The following is a 23,811-nucleotide window of genomic DNA, read 5'->3' on the forward strand; positions in this document are numbered from 1 at the left end:
TTCTCTTGTAAAATTGCGACTGTTGTTGAGTAAAATTACAACTTTTGTCATAATGTTGCAAACATGTTCCGTTTTTCTGGTAAAATTTTGACTTGCGTTGAGCAAAATTACGACTTTTATTACAACACTAGAGGCATGCATTTTTAATAATAAAAAATTAACTAAAAGCAGTCTTTTTCTCACAATGCGTCGAGTTGTTTCTTTTAAAAATGGGAACAATTTCTTATACTCTTTCTCGTAAAATTAGTACTTCTTTATGTCAAATTATTACATTTTAAATTTTTGATACAATTTTTTTGTTGTTCTTGTGAAATAGTGACATATTTGGAGTAAAATTATGACTTTTTTCATAATTTTGCCAAATAAAATTCCGATTATCATTATAATATTGCCAACATTTTAAGGTTTTCTTGTAAAATTGTGACTTTTGTCGAGTAAAATTACGACTCTTCATAAAATTGCCAACATTTTAAGCTTCTCTTGTAAAATTGCGACTGCTGTTGACTAAAACTCCAACTTTTGTCATAATGTGGCACAAATGTTCAGTTTTTCTTGTAAAATTTTGACTTACGTTGAGTAAAATTACGACTTTTATTACAACACTAGAGCTATGCGTTTTTAATAATAAAAAAATAACTAAAAGCAGTCTTTTTCTCACAATGTGTTGAGTTGTTTCTTTTAAAAATGGGAACAATTTTTTTATATTCTTTCTCATAAAATTATTACTTCTTTATGTCAAATTATTACATTTTAAATGCAAAATGGTGCCATTTGTCATATAAGTTTTTTTGTTTTTCTTGTAACATAGTGACATTTTTGGAGTAAAATTATGAATTTTTTCATAATTTTGCCAAATAAAATTCTGATTATTATTATAATATTGCCCACATTTTAAGGTCTTCTTGTAAAATTGTGACGTTTGTCGAGTAAAATTACGACTCTTCATTAAATTGCCAACATTTTAAGCTTCTCTTGTAAAATTGCGACTGTTGTTGAGTAAAATTACAACTTTTGTCATAATGTTGCAAACATGTTCCGTTTTTCTGGTAAAATTTTGACTTGCGTTGAGCAAAATTACGACTTTTATTACAACACTAAAGGCATGCATTTTTAATAATAAAAAACTTACTAAAAGCAGTCTTTTTCTCACAATGCGTCGAGTTGTTTCTTTTAAAAATGGGAACAATGTTTTATATTCTTTCTCGTAAAATTAGTACTTCTTTATGTCAAATTATTACATTTTAAATTTGTGATACAATTTTTTTTTGTTCTTGTAAAATAGTGACATATTTCGAGTAAAATTATGACTTTTTTCATAATTTTGCCAAATAAAATTCTGATTATTAATATAATATTGCCAAGATTTTAAGGTTTTCTTGTAAAATTGTGACGTTTGTCGAGTAAAATTACGACTCTTCATTAAATTGCCAACATTTTAAGCTTCTCTTGTAAAATTGCGACTGTTGTTGAGTAAAATTACAACTTTTGTCATAATGTTGCACAAATGTTCAGTTTTTCTTGTAAAATTTTGACTTGCGTTGAGTAAAATTACCACTTTTATTATAACACTATACGGAGGTCGCAAGAAGGTAATAAATATAAGAATGTGTGTGTGTACATTCACGCACAGGTACATTTACGTGCTATAGGCTACCAACTCAGATCACTTTCACGCCGTCTTTTGTGCGTCTGTGTGTCCCTTTTGCACGACAACACAATGTGGCGCCGGCCTCTGGAGACTCCAACATGGGAGCATGTCGGACAAACGCAAACACGATCCAGAGCGGAGGAACAAACACCAACATGCACCTCCGGCTCCTCTCTCTCCATCTCTCTGCCGTGATAGACACCGAGCCAAAGCAGACGTGACGCGACATCATCTGCCGCATCCCGGTCGGCGGCCCTCGAGTGGAAGGCGCCGTCAGCTTTTTCTCGCGACTCGTGTCTTGTCACTCATCGAGAGTCCCCGGAGTGACTCCTCTTCCGGAGCGACAGGCAGAAGGTCGATATTCAAAAAGACGCGAAGAGTTCTTACAAAACAAGCACAGTCGCAGCAGGTGATTTAGGACGCACCGCCCGATGAATGGCTTATTTTTTTAATCTTTTTTCATATATAAGGCGCATTAAAGGCCTACTGAAATGAGATTTTCTTATTTAAACGGGGATAGCAGGTCCATTCTATGTGTCATACTTGATCATTTCGCGATATTGCCATATTTTTGCTGAACGGATTTAGTAGAGAACATCGACGATAAAGCTCCCAACTTTTGGTGCTGATAAAAAAAGCCTTGCCTTTACCGGAAGTAGCAGACGATGTGCGCGAGATGTCACAGGTTGTAGGGCTCCTCACATCGTCACATTGTTTATAATGTGAGCCTCCAGCAGCAAGAGCTTTTCGGACCGAGAAAGCAAAAATTTCCCCATTAATTTGAGCGAGGATGAAAAATTTCTGGATGAGGAAAGTTGGAGTGAAGCACACAAAAAAAAAGGAGGCGGCAGTGGGACCGTTTCAGATGTAATTACACACATTTACTAGGATAGTTCTGGAAGTTCCCTTATCTGCTTATTGTTTTAATAGTGTTTTAGTGAGATTGTAAAGTCATACCTGAAAGTCGGATGGCTGTGGTGAATGCCAGTGTCTATCAGAGAAGCCAATGGAGGAGCCAAGATCACAGCTGCCTTTTTGAGCTGCAGGAGGAAGTCGCATAATCCACTGAAGTCTCCGGTAAGAGCCGACTTAATATCACAATTTTCCCATCCAAAAACTTGCTGGTTGACGTAGAGAAACATGTTCGCTTGACCGCTCTGTGTTAAAGCTTCACAACAAACAAAGAAACACCGGCTGTGTTTCGGTGCTAAAGGCAGCTGCAATCCACCGCTTTCCACCAACAGCATTGTTCTTTATAGTCTCCATTATTAATTGAACAAATTGCAAAAGATTCAGCAACACGGATGCCAAATTACTGTGTAATTATGCGATGAAAAAAGACATGTGTGGTGCTGGGGTAACATGTCCCCTCCAACCCGAGACGTCACGCGCATGCGTCATCATAAGCGTCATCATTCCGCGACGTTTTCAACAAGAAACTCCGCGGGAAATTCAAAAATTTCCCGCACTATAAGTGTAGTATTTTTTTTCTAAATGTAAAACACTTCCTTGGGGTCAACATAACATGTCACGGTGGTTCTCTGGTCAAAATGTTGCATAGATGATGTTTTACAGATCATATTCAAGCCACTTTCGTACGGTCGATTACGGATGCGCCGTTTTGTGGGCGGTCTTATTTAAGTGGCTCACCTTCGGCAGCGTCTTCTCCCCGTAATCTTTGTTGTAGCGGTGTAGCGTGCAAGGATGGGAGTGGAAGAAATGTCAAAAGATGGAGCTAACTGTTTTAATGACATTCAGACTTTACTTCAATCAATAACGGAGCAGCAACAACGTGTCCCGTGAAAAAACGTCTGACCGGAACTCTAATAACTAAAGTTCCTCGGGTGATTAATTAAAACTCACTACACCGATATGTTTTAGCGCTTTCCTGGTGAGTTTACTGATAGACCTAAGTAAGAACTTTGCACTACTTTATACTAGAAATGGCAACAGTTTAGGATTAATGTCTCATAACGAGAAAATAAAGAAAGAGAAGAAGCTTATCAAATATAGAGTCAACACCGACTACAAAGGCGGATTAATGCAGATCCCAAATACAGATCAGCAGGTACCAGAAGGTAAGAAAAGTTGCTTTTGCATAATATTGTGAAACAAAACACCAGATCATATGTCTTACCTTAGACACACACCATAATAATAATAATAATAATAATAATAATAATAATAATACTGAAGATGGAGCTAACTGTTTAAATGACACCCAGACTTTACTTCAATCAACAAAAGGAGCAGCATCTACTTATCCGCCGGAAATGTGTCCCGTGAAAAATCGTCCGACCAGAACTCTCTAATAACTAAAGTTCTTTGGGTGAATAATGTAAACTCACTATACCGGTATGTTTTAGCGCTTTCATGGTGAGTTTAGTGACAGATATAAGTAAGAACTTTATACTAGAAATGGCGACAGTGTAAGATTAATGTCACATAATAAGAAAATAAAGAAAGAGAAGAAGCTTATCGACTATGGAGTCGGCACAGACTACAAAGGTGGACGTGCACAATTTTTCAAGATTTATGCAGATCCCAAATACAGATCAGCAGGTACCAAAAGGTAAGAAAAGTTGCTTCTGCATAATATTGTGAAACAAAACACCAGATCATATGTCTTACCCTATACACATGATAATACTTAGTAATAATAATACTAAAGATGGAGCTAACTGTTTTAAGGACATTCAGACTTTGCTTCAATCAACAACAGGAGCAGCATCTCCTCATCCGCCGGAAATGTGTGCCGTGAAAAAACGTCCGACCGGAACTCCAATAACTAAAGTTCCTTGTGTGAATAATGGAGACTCACTACACCAGTATGTTTTAGCGCTTTCATGGCGAGTTTACTGACAGATAGAAGTAAGAACTTTACACTACTTTATATTAGAGATGGCAACAGCAGAGGATGAATGTTCCATAACAAGAAGATGGGAAAAAAAAGAAGCTTATTGACTATGGAGTCGCCACGGACTACAAAGGCAGATGCGCACAATTTTTCAGGACTTATGCAGATCCCAAATACAGATCAGCAGGTACCAGAAGGTAAGAAAAGTTGCTTTTGCATAATATCGCAAAACAAAACACCAGATCATATGTCTTACCTGATCGGAAACGCGGATGTCGAGCGGGGCTAAAAACAAAGCAGAAGGCTAATCCCCACAGAACACCACTTCCCTCCACCCTGAAGACGGATTTAGATGGAAAATGCGAGACTACTGGTCTGGGTAAGGAGTCTGTTAAATTAGAACAAGTTTTTTCTGCTTTGAGTGTTTCAGAGTTGGACATGTGTTTTACTGAGGTGGCTATCTATGATGCGTGCAGTTTATCAAAGCAACAAACAAACAATCGGAAAATCCCCGTTACTGAGGAGGCTAACCATGATGCGTGCAGTTTATCAAAGCAACAATCAAACAATCGGAACATTCCCGTCGTATCAATTCCTAGATATGGTCGTAATTATACTGAATGCACTGGGCATAATAAACACAACATTATTAATATTGCTACTACGGATAATTTGATCAAAAATTCCCTAAAACAGCCCACTACCTATAATATAGGTTTTTTAAACATAAGATCATTGTCTCCCAAAACGTTGTTAGTTAATGATATCATCAGAGACAACAATCTTAACGTCATCGGTCTCAGCGAAACCTGGCTTAAACCAAACGACTTTTTTGCGCTAAATGAGGCATGTCCTCCTAACTTTACACATGCGCATATGGCCCGTCCGCTTAAAAGGGGTGGGGGTGTCGCACTAATATACAACGAAAACTTTAACCTTAGTCCTAACATAAATAATAAATATAAATCGTTTGAGGTGCTTACTATGAGGTCTGTCACACCGCTGCCTCTACACCTGGCTGTTATCTACCGCCCCCCAGGGCCCTGTTCGGACTTTATCAATGAATTCTCAGAGTTCGTTGCTGATCTAGTGACACACGCCGATAATATAATCATAATGGGGGACTTTAATATCCACATGAATACCCCATCGGACCCACCGTGCGTAGCGCTCCAGAGTATAATTGATAGCTGTGGTCTCACACAAATAATAAATGAACCCACGCATCGCAACGGTAATACGATAGACCTAGTGCTTGTCAGGGGTATCACCGCTTCCAAAGTTACGATACTCCCGTATACTAAAGTATTGTCCGATCATTACCTTATAAAATTCGAGGTTCAGACGCATGTTCGTCAAACTAATAATAATAATAACTGCTATAGCAGCCGCAACATTAATACGGCCACAACGACAACTCTTGCTGACCTACTGCCCTCGGTAATGGCACCATTCCCAAAGTATGTGGGCTCTATTGATAACCTCACTAACAACTTTAACGACGCCCTGCGCGAAACCATTGATAACATAGCACCGCTAAAGTTAAAAAAGGCTCCAAAAAAGCGCACCCCGTGGTTTACAGAAGAAACTAGAGCTCAGAAATTATTATGCAGAAAGCTGGAACGCAAATGGCGCACGACTAAACTTGAGGTGCACCATCAAGCATTTAGTGATGGTTTAATAACTTATAAACGCATGCTTACCTTAGCTAAAGCTAATTATTACTCAAATCTCATCCACCATAATAAAAACGATCCTAAATTTTTGTTTAGTACGGTAGCATCGCTAACCCAACAAGGGACTCCTTCCAGTAGCTCCACCCACTCAGCTGATGACTTTATGCAATTCTTTAGTAAGAAAATTGAAGTCATTAGAAAGGAGATTAAAGACAATGCGTCCCAGCTACAACGGGGTTCTATTAACACTGACACGATTGTATATACGGCGGATACTGCCCTCCAAAATAGTTTCTCTCGTTTTGAGGAAATAACATTAGAGGAATTGTTACAACGTGTAAATGGAATAAAACAAACAACATGTTTACTTGACCCTCTTCCTGGGAAACTGATCAAGGAGCTCTTTGTATTATTAGGTCCATCAGTGCTAAATATTATAAACTTATCACTTTCCTCGGGCACTGTTCCCCTAGCATTCAAAAAAGCGGTTATTCATCCTCTTCTTAAAAGACCTAACCTCGATCCTGACCTCATGGTAAACTACCGACCGGTGTCTCACCTTCCCTTTATTTCAAAAATCCTCGAAAAAATTGTTGCGGAGCAGTTAAATGAACACTTAGCGTCTAACAATCTATGTGAAACCTTTCAATCCGGTTTCAGGGCAAATCACTCGACGGAGACAGCCCTCGCAAAAATGACTAATGATCTATTGCTAACGATGGATTCTGATGCGTCATCTATGTTGCTGCTCCTCGATCTTAGCGCTGCTTTCGATACCGTCGATCATAATATTTTATTAGAACGTATCAAAACACGAATCGGTATGTCAGACTTAGCCCTGTCTTGGTTTAACTCTTATCTTACTGATAGGATGCAGTGTGTCTCCCATAACAATGTGACCTCGGACTACGTTAAGGTAACGTGTGGAGTTCCCCAGGGTTCGGTCCTTGGCCCTGCACTCTTCAGCATCTACATGCTGCCGCTAGGTGACATCATACGCAAATACGGTGTTAGCTTTCACTGTTATGCTGATGACACCCAACTCTACATGCCCCTAAAGCTGACCAACACGCCGGATTGTAGTCAGCTGGAGGCGTGTCTTAATGAAATTAAACAATGGATGTCCGCTAACTTTTTGCAACTCAACGCCAAAAAAACGGAAATGCTGATTATCGGTCCTGCTAGACACCGAACTCTATTTAATAATACAACTCTAACATTTGACAACCAAACAATTAAACAAGGCGACACGGTAAAGAATCTGGGTATTATCTTCGCCCCAACTCTCTCCTTTGAGGCACACATTAAAAGCGTTACTAAAACGGCCTTCTTTCATCTCCGTAATATCGCTAAAATTCGCTCCATTCTGTCCACTAAAGACGCTGAGATCATTATCCATGCGTTTGTTACGTCTCGCCTCGACTACTGTAACGTATTATTTTCGGGTCTCCCCATGTCTAGCATTAAAAGATTACAGTTGGTACAAAATGCGGCTGCTAGACTTTTGACAAGAACAAGAAAGTTTGATCACATTACGCCTGTACTGGCTCACCTGCACTGGCTTCCTGTGCACTTAAGATGTGACTTTAAGGTTTTACTACTTACGTATAAAATACTACACGGTCTAGCTCCATCCTATCTTGCCGATTGTATTGTACCATATGTCCCGGCAAGAAATCTGCGTTCAAAGGACTCCGGCTTGTTAGTGATTCCCAAAGCCCAAAAAAAGTCTGCGGGCTATAGAGCGTTTTCCGTTCGGGCTCCAGTACTCTGGAATGCCCTCCCAGTAACAGTTCGAGATGCCACCTCAGTAGAAGCATTTAAGTCTCACCTTAAAACTCATTTGTATACTGTAGCCTTTAAATAGACTCCCTTTTTAGACCAGTTGATCTGCTGTTTCTTTTCTTTTTCTTCTATGTCCCACTCTCCCCTGTGGAGGGGGTCCGGTCCGATCCGGTGGCCATGTACTGCTTGCCTGTGTATCGGCTGGGGACATCTCTGCGCTGCTGATCCGCCTCCGCTTGGGATGGTTTCCTGGTGGCTCCGCTGTGAACGGGACTCTCTCTGCTGAGTTGGACCCGCTTTGGACTGGACTCTTGCGACTGTGTTGGATTGGATCCATTGTGGATTGAACTTTCACAGTATCATGTTAGACCCGCTTGACATCCATTGCTTTCCTCCTCTCTAAGGTTCTCATAGTCATTATTGTCACCGACGTCCCACTAGGTCATTATTGTCACCGATGTCCCACTGGGTGTGAGTTTTCCTTGCCCTTATGTGGGCCTACCGAGGATGTCGTGGTGGTTTGTGCAGCCCTTTGAGACACTAGTGATTTAGGGCTATATAAGTAAACATTGATTGATTGATTGATAAACACACCATAATAATACTTAATAATAATAACAATAATAATACTAAAAAAGGAGCTAACTGTTTTAAGGACATTCAGACTTTGCTTCAATCAACAACAGGAGCAGCATCTCCTTATTCGCCGGAAATGTGTCCCGTGAAAAATTGTCCGACCGGAACTCTATAATAACTAAAGTTCCTTGGGTGAATAATGTAAACTCACTACACCGGTATGTTTTAGCGCTTTCTTGGCGAGTTTATTGGCAGATATAAGTAAGAACTTTACACTACTTTATATTAGAGATGGCAACAGCAGAGGATGAATGTTCCATAACAAGAAGATAGGAAAAAAAAGAAGCTAAATGACTATGGAGTCGCCACGGACTACAAAGGCAGACGCGCACAATTTTTCAGGATTCATGCAGAACCCAAATACAGATCAGCAGGTACCAGAAGGTAAGAAAAGTTGCTTTTGCATAATATCGCAAAACAAAACACCAGATCATATGTCTTACCTTATACACACACACCATAATAATACTTAATAATAGTAACAATAATAACACTAAAGAAGGAGCTAACTGCTTTAAGGACATTCAAACTTTGCTCCAATCAACAACAGGAGCAGCATCTCCTTATTCGCCGGAAATGTGTGCCGTGAAAAATTGTCCGACCGGAACTCTATAATAACTAAAGTTCCTTGGGTGAATAATGTAAACTCACTACACCGGTATGTTTTAGCGCTTTCATGGCGAGTTTACTGACAGATATAAGTAAGAACTTTACACTACTTTATATTAGAAATAACAACAGCGGAGCATGAATGTCTAATGATCAGAAGATAAAGAAAAATCCGAAGCCTATCGACTACGTCGTCGGGCACGGACTACAAAGGCGGACGCGGGCAATTGTTCAGGATTTATGCAGATCCCAAATACAGACCAGTGTCATGATCCGTATTACGGATCATGTTTTTGTTATTTTTCCGTTTGTTTTGGATTCCCTCAGTTCCTGTTTTGTGCACCCTTGAGTTTGTCTTAGTTACCGTGGTTGCTTACTATTTTCACCTGCCTCTGATTGGTGTTCGGGACGCTCACCTGTTTCCCTAATCAGAGGCATTATTTAAGCCTGCCTTTGCCAGTCAGTCGGCCTGGCTTCATTGTTTTCTTCAAGCTACTATTACGGGAGTATTGCCTGTCTCTAGTCCATGCTAAATGTTAGCCCTAGCATCCAATGCGATCGGCACGTTTCTCCTCCAGCGCCCCCTAGGAAGAAAAAAAAAAACAGACTGCTTGTAACTTCTTAATGGAATTTACAAGCAGCCTCTTTGAGCTGTAATTTGACCCCCTTAAAATGCTTCAAAACTCACCAAACTTGGCACACACATCAGGACTGGCAAAAATTGCGATCTAATGAAAAAAACAAATCCCAATACTCAAAATTGCGCTCTAGCGCAATTTTTGAATAAAACACAGCAAAAACTGCTCCTAGGAAGAAAACACAAACAAAATTGCTTGTAACTTCCAGTAGGAATGCCGGAAAGACATGAAACAAAAACTTCTATGTAGGTCTCACTTAGACCTACATTTAGATAATCGACATCCTTCGGAAAAAATCAACAGGAAGTTAAAAATTACCCCTTCAAAATAAAAGTTTTGTAAAAACCCGTCACCTTTTTCAAACGTAAACTCCTCCGAGTGCGTTTGTCGTTTTGGCTTCAAACTCGCACAGGAGAGAGATTGAACCCTTTTGATTGAAACTATTCAACAAAGTTTTGATTAGTGTCATTTTTGCCTCTTTGAGCTGTAATTTGACCTCCTTAAAATGCTTCAAAACTCACCAAACTTGGCACACACATCAGGACTGGCGAAAATTGCGATCTAATGAAAAAAACAAATCCCAATACTCAAAATTGCGCTGTAGCGCAATTTTTGAATAAAACACAGCAAAAACTGCTCCTAGGAAGAAAACACAAACAAAATTGCTTGTAACTTCCAGTAGGAATGCCGGAAAGACATGAAACAAAAACTTCTATGTAGGTCTCACTTAGACCTACATTTAGATAATCGACATCCTTCGGAAAAAATCAACAGGAAGTTAAAAATTACCCCTTCAAAATAAAAGTTTTGTAAAAACCCGTCACCTTTTTCAAACGTAAACTCCTCCGAGTGCGTTTGTCGTTTTGGCTTCAAACTCGCACAGGAGAGAGATTGAACCCTTTTGATTAAAACTATCCAACAAAGTTTTGATTACTGTCATTTTTGCCTCTTTGAGCTGTAATTTGACCCCCTTAAAATGCTTCAAAACTCACCAAACTTGGCACACACATCAGGACTGGCGAAAATTGCGATATAATGAAAAAAACAAATCCCAATACTCAAAATTGCGCTCTAGCGCAATTTTTGAATAAAACACAGCAAAAACTGCTCCTAGGAAGAAAACACAAACAAAATTGCTTGTAACTTCCAGTAGGAATGCCGGAAAGACATGAAACAAAAACTTCTATGTAGGTCTCACTTAGACCTACATTTAGATAATCGACATCCTTCGGAAAAAATCAACAGGAAGTTAAAAATTACCCCTTCAAAATAAAAGTTTTGTAAAAACCCGTCACCTTTTTCAAACGTAAACTCCTCCGAGTGCGTTTGTCGTTTTGGCTTCAAACTAGCACAGGAGAGAGATTGAACCCCTTTGATTAAAACTATCCAACAAAGTTTTGATTAGTGTCATTTTTGCCTCTTTGAGCTGTAATTTGACCTCCTTAAAATGCTTCAAAACTCACCAAACTTGGCACACACATCAGGACTAGCGAAAATTGCGATCTAATGAAAAAACCAAATCCCAATACTCAAAATTGCGCTCTAGCGCAATTTTTGAATAAAACACAGCAAAAACTGCTCCTAGCAAGAAAACACAAACAAAATTGCTTGTAACTTCCAGTAGGAATGCCGGAAAGACATGAAACAAAAACTTCTATGTAGGTCTCACTTAGACCTACATTTAGATAATCGACATCCTTCAGGAAAAATCAACAGGAAGTTAAAAATTACCCCTTCAAAATAAAAGTTTTGTAAAAACCCGTCACCTTTTTCAAACGTAAACTCCTCCGAGTGCGTTTGTCGTTTTGGCTTCAAACTCGCACAGGAGAGAGATTGAACCCTTTTAATTAAAACTATCCAACAAAGTTTTGATTACTGTCATTTTTGCCTCTTTGAGCTGTAATTTGACCCCCTTAAAATGCTTCAAAGTGCAAGTTAAAGCTCTACTATGGGTCCCTATCAAAGAATGAATTTGTTCAACCTCGAGGAAGTTAAAAATTACCCCTTCAAAATAAAAGTTTTGGAAAAATCCGTCACCTTTTTCAAACGTAAACTCCTCCGAGTGCGTTTGTCGTTTCGGCTTCAAACTCGCACAGGAGAGAGATTGAACCCATTTGATTAAAACTATCCAACAAAGTTTTGATTACTGCTCCGGTTTTGATTTTACGTGCCTTCAAAGAACCCCTGCGCAAAGTTTCCTAAAAAATGTCATTTTTGCCTCTTTGAGCTGTAATTTGACCCCCTTAAAATGCTTCAGAGTGCAAGTTAAAGCTCTACTATGCAAAGCGAAAGCCATTTATCAACAACATCCAGAAACGCTGATCTGTAATTTGACCCCCTTAACATGCTTCAAAACTCACCAAATTTTACACACACATCAGGACTGGCGAAAATTGCCATCTAATAAAAAAACCAAACCCCAAAAGTCAAAATTACGCTCCAGCGCCCACTAGGAAAAAAAACTGACAAAACTGCTTCTAACTTCTGTTAGGAATGTCGTAGAGACATGAAACAAAGACCTCTATGTAGGTCTAACTTAGACCAGGGCTTGGCAGCGGCCAAAGGCGGACCCGACCAACGCTGCCTGCAGCTTTAATTATTATTTAAAACTCGATTTTGCATGTCACTATAAAGTTATATAAGCCTTCCTTGGTCAATATTCAATGCAAAACTTGTTTGGGTCCCTATCAAAGAATGAATTTGTTCAACCTCGAGGAAGTTAAAAATTACCCCTTCAAAATAAAAGTTTTGGAAAAATCCGTCACCTTTTTCAAACGTAAACTCCTCCGAGTGCGTTTGTCGTTTCGGCTTCAAACTCGCACAGGAGAGAGATTGAACCCGTTTGATTAAAAATATCCAACAAAGTTTTGATTACTGCTCCGGTTTTGATTTTACTCGCCTTCAAAGAACCCCTGCGCAAAGTTTCCTAAAAAATGTCATTTTTGCCTCTTTGAGCTGTAATTTGACCCCCTTAGAATGCTTCAAAGTGCAAGTTAAAGCTCTACTATGCAAAGCGAAAGCCATTTATCAACAACATCCAGAAACGCTGATCTGTAATTTGACCCCCTTAACATGCTTCAAAACTCACCAAATTTTACACACACATCAGGACTGGCGAAAATTGCCATCTAATAAAAAAAACAAACCCCAAAAGTCAAAATTGCGCTCCAGCGCCCACTAGGAAAAAAAACTGACAAAACTGCTTCTAACTTCTGTTAGGAATGTTGTAGAGACATGAAACAAAGACCACTATGTAGGTCTGACTTAGACCGGGGCTTGGCAGCGGCCAAAGGCGGACCCGACCAACACTGCTTGCAGCTTGAATTATTATTTAAAACTCGATTTTGTATGTCACTATAAAGTTATATAAGCCTTGCTTGGTCAATATTCAATGCAAAACTTGTTTGGGTCCCTATCAAAGAATGAATTTGTTCAACCTCGGCCCGCGGCTTCGTTCAGTTTTAAATTTTGGCCCAGTCTGTATTTGAGTTTGACACCCCTGCTCTACACTGTTTGTTTGTCTAATCTTGAACAGGTTTGTGCTGAAAACAAAGTTTCGTTGTACTTGTGCAATGACAATAAAGACCTATCCTATCCTATCCCAACTCCAGAGGTCGCCATGACGACAGAGCGGCCCGACATGTTAAATAACAGTCCCGCTCCAGGCATGACATCACCACGAGATGTTTCGGCGTACAATTAAGCTCGCCGCCGCCGCCAGCGAGACGCAGCGCGACTCACAAGGACTTCGTCAAAGGAACAAACTTATCACTCGCGGTTTGATTTGATTAGCGAGTAATGGCTCGTTTAGAGATGAAACGACGACAATGTCAAAGATAGGCAAGACAATTTCTCGCTCAAGCACTTCCTAATCCGCTTGGCCACGGCCTTTTATCAGCCCTAATGATGGCCGCCCGGCACAGACCCGGGGAGAGACGATTTCCTTCCCCCGGAGGAAGACATCTAACGTCATTATCCGCCGTGCGGCCGCGACTGACGTGGACGGCGGCCTGCAGGTGCTTGTCTGAAGTCGCCATGCTCGACTGCGGCCCGCTCATGCCCGTAATGTGATTTACAGCTTTTGGCCCCGGCAAAGGCCCTCGATTAGACGGACACAATCTACCTGATCTGAAACTCTGACACAACACTCGGATTAAGATGCACGCGTCCCGCTTCCGGACCGGATTCCTTCGCCAAATCAACCATTTTCCATGCACGTGGCACAGGCAGGAATAGGCATGTCGGTGCAGATCTGGATAAAGGTGCAATCCAATGATTTTCTACAAGCTTCTGTCATTGAGGTGTGCACAAATTGATTTAGCACAGAACTGTTTTTTTTTTTTTCCATTCATTCGCTCTGTATTCTCACTGTGTTGTTGAGGTCAGCAGCAAACTCTCATTTCCTCTGTGCGGCTTGGTGGAGGAAAAAAAAACCCACCAAAAACCTCTCCAAGACCGAGAAGGGACTTTTGTCGTCGTTGTTGTTGTTTTGACAGAAACGCACACAGCAAAAAAATTAAATAAAAAAAATATATAAATATATATATTAAAACAAAAATTACCCACTTCAAATAAAACTAATGTCAGTGTTTGTCTTTGAAGCAAACTAGTCATTTGTGGTAGCCAAATATGGGCAAGGTTTCCGTTGTGGACAACAGTCAACGTGCACCACCATGTGGCTGATTTGATTACTGCAACTACCTGAATTGGAGGATTGGATTAAAGTATTTAATTCACTGAGTGCTGAGGAAGCAAAGCAAACATTCAAACTAATATTTGTGTATGTCAAATTATATATATATATATAAAAAAATTAAATATGTAACATAATTTGGAGTCCTTAATCTCGTTATATGCAAATAAAATGACAATAAAATCCATTCAATTCTGTTCTAACGTAACTATAACAAGAGTGATAACAACAAAATATTTAATGAAATGAATGCAATTATTGTAAATGAATAAATACAATTAAGAAAAAAGGAAAGAAAAAGATGGCAAGTAATAAAGTAGTGCTCCAATATCACTACCAGATCATCACAGCATAAAGTAGCACTTTATTAAGCGTTTTTTGTACAAACCCCTAAACCAGTGACGTCGGCATGTGGTGTAAATCGTAAATAAAAATACAATATAATGATTTTCCAATCCTTTTTCAACCTATATTCAATTGAATAGACTGCAAAGACAAGACACTTAACATTCGAACTGGAAAACCTTGTTATTTTTTGCAAATATTAGCTCATTTGGAATTTGATGGCTGCAACATGTTTCAGAAAAGCTGGCACAGGTGGCAAAAAAGACTGAGAAAGTTGAGGAATGCTCATCAAACACTTATTTGGAACAACGCACAGGTGGACAGACTAATTGGGAACCGGTGGGTGCCATGTTTTGGTTTGAAAACGGCTTCCGTGAAATGTTCGGTCGTTCACAAAAAAGGATGAGGCGAGGGTCACCACTTTGTGAACAAATGAGTGAGCAAATTGTTTAGGAACAGCATTTCTCAACCAGCTATTGCAAGGAATTTAGGTATTTCACCATCTACGGTCCGTAATATCATCAGAAGGTTCAGAAAAACTGGAGAAATCACTGCACGTAAGCGATGATATTACGGACCTTGGATCCTTCAGGCGGTACTGCATCAAAAAAGCGACATCAGTGTGTAAAGGATATCACTACATGGGCTCAAGAACACTTCAGAAAATAACTGTCAGTAACCACAGTTCTTTGTTTCATTTGTAAGTGAAAGTTAAAACTCTACCATGCAAAGCAAAAGCCATTTATCAACAACACCCAGTAACGCCCTTAGCTTCGCTGGGCCCAAACTGATCCAAGATGGGCTGATGCAAAGTGGAAAAGTATTCGGTGGTCTGACAAGTCCACCTTGTTTTTGTAAAATGTGGACATGCTGTGCTCTGGAACAAAGAGGGAAAGAACCATCCGGATTGTTACAGGTGCAAAGTTCAAAAGCCAGCATCTGTGATGGTATGGGCGTGTATTAAAGCCCAAGGCATGGGTAGCTTTCACATCTGTGAAGGCACCATTAATGCTGAAAGGTACATACAGGTTTTGGAGCAACAAATGTTGCCATCAAAGCAGCGTTCTCATGGACGCCCCTGCTTATTTCAGCAAGACAATGCCAGGCCACGTGTTACAACAGTGTGGCTTCAGCGTGAAAGAGTGCGGGTACTAGACTGGCCTGCCTGTAGTCCAGACCTGTCTCCCATTGAAATTGTGTGACGCATTATGAAGCCTAAAATACGACAACACAGACCCCAGACTGTTGAACAACTTAAGCTGTTCTTCAAGCAAGAATGGGAAAGAATTCCACCTGAAATGCTTAAAAAAATTGGTCTCCTCAGTTCCCAAACGTTTACTGAGTGTTGTTACAAGGAAAGGCCATGTAACACAGTGGTAAAATTTACCCTAAGCCAACTTTATTGTAATGTGTTGCTGCCATTAAATTCTAAGTTAGTGATTATTTGCAAAAATTAAAGGCCTACTGAAACCCACTACTACCGACCACGCAGTCTGATAGTTTATATATCAATGATGAAATATTAACATTACAACACATGCCAATACGGCCGATTAAGTTAACTAAATTACAATTTTAAATTTCGCGCGGAAGTATCATGCTAAAACGTCGCGGTATGATGATAAGTCGTCTGTTTTCATCGCATAATTCCACAGTATTCTGGACATCTGTGTAGCTGAATCTTTTGCAATTTGTTTAATGAATAATGGAGACGTCAAAGAAGAAAGCTGTAGGTGGGAAGCGGTGTATTGTGGCCACCCTTAGCAACACAAACACAGCCGGTGTTTCATTGTTTACATTCCCGAAAGATGACCGTGAAGCTTTACTAAGGAACACAGCGGTTAAGCAAACACAGTTGGATTGGACGACACACACAAAGTACAGTGTATTAGGCAGCGATCATTTCGAGAGATCGTGTTTTGAAGAGGGTCCCTTGCGAAGGGCAGAGATGGGTATTGCCACCACCCGTCGACTGGTGCTGAAGAAAGGTGCGGGGCCGACCTTCAGGTTGTTCAGGTACGACCATATAATCTCACTAAAACACTAGTAACACAATAAGCAGATAAGGGATTTTCCAGAATTATACTAGTAAATGTGTCTAACATTATCTGAATCTCTCCCACTCTAGAGTTTTTTTTTTTTTCTAGTCCTTCACTCTCACTTTCCTCATCCACGAATCTTTCATCCTCGTTCAAATGAATGGGGAAATCGACGCTTTCTCGGTCCAAATCGCTCTTGCTGCTGGTGGCCATGATTGTAAACAATGTTCAGATGTGAGGAGCTCCACAACCCGTGACGTCACGCGCACATCGTCTGCTACTTCCGGTACAGGCAAGGCTTTCTTATCAGCTCCAAAAGTTGCAAACTTTATCGCCGATGTTGTCTACTAAATCCTTTCAGCAAAAATATGGCAATATCGCAAAATGATCAAGTATGACACAAGGAATGGACCTGCTATCCCCGTTTAAATAAGACAATCTCATTTCAGTGGGCTTTTAGGTTTCTCAGTTTGATCATTAAATAACATGTCTTTACAGTCTATTCAATTGAATATAAGTTTAAAAAAAAATTGTAAATCATTATATTCTGTTTTTATTAATGAATTACACAACATGCCAACTTCACAGATTTTGAGTTTTGTATATAAAGCATCTTTGAGTTGATTGAAAACTGCTAAAAAAATTTTTTGGGATATTCAATGAGCTTATCCATTAATGCTTTTTTATACTAAGGTGTATGTATGTTTGTAAAATAGGCTGATTAATTTTTATCCCGTCAGTGATTATGTATATACATATATACATATATATATATATATATATATATATATATATATATATATATATATATATATATATATATATATATATATATATATATATATATATATATAATAGACTCCCTTTTTGGACCAGTTGATCTGCCGTTTCTTTTCTTTTTCTTTTATGTCCCACTCTCCCTTGTGGAGGGGGTCCGGTCCGATCCGGTGGCCATGTACTGCTTGCCTGTGTATCGACTGGGGACATCTCTGCGCTGCTGATCCGCCTCCACTTGGGATGGTTTCCTGCTGGCTCCGCTGTGAACGGGACTCTTGCTGCTGTGTTGGATCCGCTTTGGACTGGACTCTCGCGACTGTGTTGGATCCATTATGGATTGAACTTTCACAGTATCATGTTAGACCCGCTCGACATCCATTGCTTTCCTCCTCTCCAAGGTTCTCATAGTCCTCATTGTCACCGACGTCCCACTGGGTGTGAGTTTTCCTTGCCCTTATGTGGGCCTACCGAGGATGTCGTAGTGGTTTGTGCAGCCCTTTGAGACACTAGTGATTTAGGGCTATATAAGTAAACATTGATTGATTGATTGATTGATACATAAACATTCAAATTCCTAATTATATTTCAAAATATCTCCCAGTCGCCAAATTGTGAGGACATAACGATCCCCATGATCATGAAAAATGGCAAAAATCATATATTCCTTAATACCATTGACTCTCCGAATTGCCCTCCCTCCTGTTTCCATGGCGACACCTCCACCTTTGTTTGTCCCAGTGGCAATCAAGGGCAAAAACACCTTCTCGCGGGAAGATGTCAAACATTCCTCCTTGCAGGAACAAGATAAGTAACCAATTAGCGGGACGCGCCGTGGAAACGCACCTTTTTCTGGTATGCACAGGCAGGTAACGTAAACATTAGCTCTGCAGCAGATGGACGTACACACGCGGAAATTTGGCATTTCGAGATGAGCAGGCAATAGACGGAAGGCGGCATTATCGCTCTCCGGGAGCATAAAAACAACTTTCATGTTTGACTAAAAAAAACAAAAATATAAGTTCTATTCCTCCCTTTTGATGCTACCTTCCAGTTTAGTCATCCCTCCCCCTTCGGGACTGGAGGGATCCAAACCGAAAGGCCCCCTAAAGAGCGCTGACTCGGCGTTTTCCGTAGGTGCACAAAGCGACTTACCCGCCGCATGGGGACGTCCATGGCTGAGCAGGAAGGGAGCGTTAAAAAGTGGTGCACGTGCAGGCCGGCGCCGCCACTGAGCGAGTCAGTCGAGTGAACTTTGGCCACAGTCGCTCCTCCTCGCCCACTGACATGCACCAGGAGGAGGAGGAGGAGGAGGAGGAGGATCGAAACTTTCCGCCCCGGCCTAGCCTCCACTTTTTAGGCACGCACGCAGGCCTGCACATCGCTGCACTCGCCAATTCCGTAGAGGAGGGGCGGAGCGTGGAAAGAGGCCATAGCTCTCCACAAACATGTTCTCATAGACATAAGCGATGAGAGCATCAAGATCACACATATTGTCTGTATCTATTGCCAGGATTATTGCCCTTGGGAAAGTGAAATTATAGGGTAGGGTAATTGGGTGATAATAGTATACAGTAGTAGCATCTCGATGTGTCTGCTGTCTGTTTTATGTTCATATTTGATGTTTTTCTCCCACTATCTGCCTGGTTGCATGGGTTTTTAACAGAGATGTCCGATGATATCAGACTGACGGTATTATCGGCCGATAAATGCTTTAAAAATGTAATATCGGAAATAATCGGTATCGAAAAGTAAAACTAGAGATGTCCGATAATGGCTTTTTTTTGCCGATATCCGATATTGTCCGGCTCTTAATATACAGTGAGGGCAAAAAAGTATTTAGTCAGCCACCGATTGTGCAAGTTCTCCCGCTTAAAATGATGACAGAGGTCTGTAATGTTCATCATAGGTACACTTCAACTGTGAGAGACAGAATGTGAAAAAAAAATCCATGAATTCACATTGTCGGAATTCTAAATAGTTTATTTGTAAATTATGTTGGAAAATAAGTATTTGGTTAACCATTCAAAGCTCTCACTGATGGAAGGAGGTTTTGGCTCAAAATCTCACGATACACGGCCCCGTTCATTCTTTCCTTAACACGGATCAATCGTCCTGTCCCCTTAGCAGAAAAACAGCCCCAAAGCATGATCTTTCCACCCCCATGCTTCACAGTAGGTATAGTGTTCTTGGGATGCAACTCAGTATTCTTCTTCCTCCAAACACGACGAGTTGAGTTTCTACCAAAATGGATACATGGATGATACAGCAGAGGATTGGGAGAATGTCATGTGGTCAGATGAAACCAAAATAGAACTTTTTGGTATAAACTCAACTCGTCGTGTTTGGAGGAAGAAGAATACTGAGTTGCATCCCAAGAACACCACACCTACTGTGAAGCATGGGGGTGGAAACATCATGCTTTGGGGCTGTTTTTCTGCTAAGGGGACAGGACGACTGATCCGTGTTAAGGAAAGAATGAACGGGGCCGTGTATCGTGAGATTTTGAGCCAAAACCTCCTTCCATCAGCGAGAGCTTAGAATGGTTGACCAAATACTTATTTTCCACCATAATTTACAAATAAATTATTTAAAATTCTTACAATGTGAATTCCTGGATTTTATTTTCACATTCTGTCTCTCACAGTCGAAGTGTACCTATGATGAAAATTACAGACCTCTCTCATCATTTTAAGTGGGAGAAGTTGCACAATCGGTGGCTGACTAAATACTTTTTGCCCCACTGTACGCAGTCGTGGAATGAATACATAATTACACCATCAAACAACATAACAAGGTTTTCCAAAATAAATCAACTCAAGTTATGGAGAAAAAAAATGCCAACATGACAATGCCATATTTATTATTGAAGTCACAAAGTGCGTTATTTTTTTTTAAACATGCCTCAAAACAACAGCTTGGAATTTAGGACATGCTCTCCCTGAGAGAGCATGAGGAGGTTGAAGTGGCCGGGGTCATGGGTAGAGGGGGTGTATATTGTAGCGTCCCGGAAGAGTTAGCGCTGCCAGGGGTTTTGAGCATTTGTTCTGTTGTGTTACGGTGCGGATGTTCTCCCGAAATGTGTTTGTCATTCGTGTTTGGTGTGGGTTCACCGTGTGGCGCATATTTGTAACAGTGTTAAAGTTGTTTATACGGCCACCCTCGGTGTGACCTGTATGGCTGTTGACCAAGTATGGCTTGCATTCACTTGTGTGTGTGAAAAGCCGTAAATATATTATGCCTGGGCCGGTACGCAAAGGTTTATTGGCACTATGTACTTCTCCCTACGTCCGTGTACACAGCGGCGTTTTAAAAAGTCCTAAATTTTACTTTTTGAAACCAATACCGATAATTTCCAATATTACCTTTTAAAGTATTTATCGGCCAATAATATTGGCAGTCTGATATTATTGGACATCCCTAAGTACAACTTATGACTTTTTAAAATACCGCTGTAGGGAATGGTACACAGACGTAGGGAGAAGTACAGAGCGCCAAGCAGGGGCGTCCATGAAAAAGACGTTGCTTGGATGGCAACATATGTTGCTCCAAAGCTGTATGTACCTTTCGGCATTAATGGTGCCTTCACAGATGTGTAAGTTACCCATGCCTTGGGCACTAATGCATGCCCATACCATCACAGATGCTGCCTTTTGAACTTTGCGCCATTAACAGTATTCTTTTCCTCTTTGATCCGCAGGACAAGACGTCCCCAGTCTCCAAAAAATTATTTGAAATGTGGACTCATCAGACCACAAAACAATTTTTCCACTTTGCATCAGTCCATCTTAGATGAGCTCTGGCCCAGGAAAGCTGACGGCGTCTCTGGGTGTTGTTGACAAATGGCTTTGGCTTGGTATAGTAGAGTTTTAACTTGCACTTAGAGATGTAACTACTGACAGTAGTTTTCTCAAGTGTTCCTGAATCCATCAATCAATCAATAAATCGTTTACTTATATAGCCCTAAATCACTAGTGTCTCAAAGGGCTGCATAAACCACAACACAAACCACTACGACATCCTCGGTAGGCCCACATAAGGGCAAGGAAAACTCACACCCAGTGGGACATCGGTGACAATAATGACCCAGTGGGACGTCGGTGACAATGATGACTATGAGAACCTTGGAGAGGACGAAAGCAATGGGTGTCGAGCGGGTCTAACATGATACTGTGAAAGTTCAATCCATAATGGATCCAACACAGCAGCGAGAGTCCCGTTCACAGCGGAGCCAGCGGGAAGGAAACCATCCCAAGCGGAGGCGGATCAGCAGCGCAGAGATGTCCCCAGTCGATACACAGGCAAGCAGTACATGGCCACCGGATCGGACCGGACCGGACCGGATCGGACCGGACCCCCTTCACAAGGGAGAGTGGGACATAGGAGAAAAAGAAAAGAAATGGCAGATCAACTGGTCTAAAAAGGGAGTCTATGGGGTGATATCCTTCACACACTGATGTCAGTCTTTGGTGCAGTACCGCCTAAGGGATCTAAGGTCCCGGGCATTTAATGTTGGTTTTCGTGCAGTGATTTCTCCAGATCCTCTGAACCTTTTGATGATATTACACACCATAGACGGTGAAATCCCTAAATTCCTTGCAAAAGTTCGTTGAGAAATGTTGCTCTTTAACAGTTTGCTCCTGCATTTGTTCACAAAGTGAAGTGAATTATATTTATATAGCGCTTTTCTCTAGTGACTCAAAGCGCTTTACATAGTGAAACCCAATATCTAAGTTACATTTAAACCAGTGTGGGTGGCACTGGGAGCAGGTGGGTAAAGTGTCTTGCCCAAGGACACAACGGCAGTGACTAGGATGGCGGAAGCGGGAATCGAACCTGCAACCCTCAAGTTGCCGGCACGGCCACTCTACCAACCGAGCTATACCGCCCGTTCACAAAGTGGTGACCCTCGCCCCATCCCTGTTTGTGAATGACGGAGCATTTCTTGGAAACGGCTTTTATACCCAATCATGGCACCCACTTGTTCCCAATTAGCCTGTTCACCGGTGGGATGTTCCAAATAAGTGTTTGATGAGCATTCCTCAAATTTCTCAGTCCTTTTTGCCACTTGTGCCAGCTTTTTTGAAACATGTTGCAGGCCTCAAATTCCAAATGAGCTAATATTTGCAAAAAAAAAATAATGTTTACCAGTTGAAACGTTAAGTATCTTGTCTTTGCAGTCTATTCATTTGAATATAGGTTGAAAATGATTTGCAAATCCTCTGATGAGGTGGCCACTTGTCCAGGGCGTAACCCGCCTTCCGCCCGATTGTAGCTGAGATAGGCACCAGTGCCCCCCGCCACCCAAATGGATGGATTCTGTTTTTCTTTACGAATTACACAACGTGCCAACTTCACTGGTTTTGGGTTTTTATACATTAATTGACCGACATTTTATGGGTTTCATTATCTTTAATGTACAAAATGTACGAAAACGGCTCCCGCATCCTTTCATTTTTCTGTACGAGGAGCATGTAGGGAAATGTTTGGACATCCTCGGTTTAAGGTCGGCCTTTTGTGTCATGAAGAAAAACATTCAATTGTGGAATTTTTAGTCCATTTTCCCAGCTCGCTGTTGTTTATCAAAGATGCTGACACACAATAGGTGAGGGACGAATTTTATTGGGCAGTTTTTCCATTCACACACTACAGTGGGGACAAGAAATTTGCTGCCGTGCCACGCCACGCATTGACGAAGGCCACAAAACTTTTGTTTATCCACCTATCCATTTCCTTGTGACGTCATACAGTGCTGCCAAGACTAACAAACAATGGCGGATAGCACAGCAAGATATAGCGACATTAGCTGGGATTCAGACTCGGATTTCAGCGGCTTACGCGATTCAAAAGATTACGCATGTATTGAAACGGATGGTTGGAGTATGGAGGCAGATAGCGAAAACGAAATTGAAGAAGAAACTGAAGCTATTGAGCGAATAGCTATTGACGCTATTCGGTCATGTCAGGACTTTCGCATTGACACTGGAGCAACTTAAATCCGTCGATTGGTAAGTGTTTGTTTCGCATCAAATGTGGGTGGAAGGAAACGCTGGATGCAAATATATCTACAAATGTACATACAGCTAGCATAAATAGCATGTTAGCATCGAT

At 40.8% G+C, this 23,811-nt stretch overlaps 1 protein-coding gene across 2 annotated transcripts in view; it reads right to left on the minus strand.

Annotated features, from left to right (window-relative positions):
• mid1 (midline 1) overlaps positions 1–23,811 on the minus strand; it is a 184,425-nt gene that overhangs the window by 76,313 nt on the left and 84,301 nt on the right. Inside the window, exon 1 of one of the 2 annotated variants that reach the window (XM_061879080.1) lies at positions 18,856–19,008. The exons of the other annotated variant lie outside the window; for it this stretch is intronic. The gene's annotated coding sequence lies outside the window, so the exon portion shown is untranslated. Of the gene's footprint in view, positions 1–18,855; positions 19,009–23,811 lie in introns of those variants that run through there. 2 annotated transcript variants of the gene reach the window in all.

This window comes from Nerophis ophidion, linkage group LG19 (assembly GCF_033978795.1).
Source record: "Nerophis ophidion isolate RoL-2023_Sa linkage group LG19, RoL_Noph_v1.0, whole genome shotgun sequence".
In the NCBI taxonomy this organism is placed as follows: domain Eukaryota; kingdom Metazoa; phylum Chordata; class Actinopteri; order Syngnathiformes; family Syngnathidae; genus Nerophis; species Nerophis ophidion.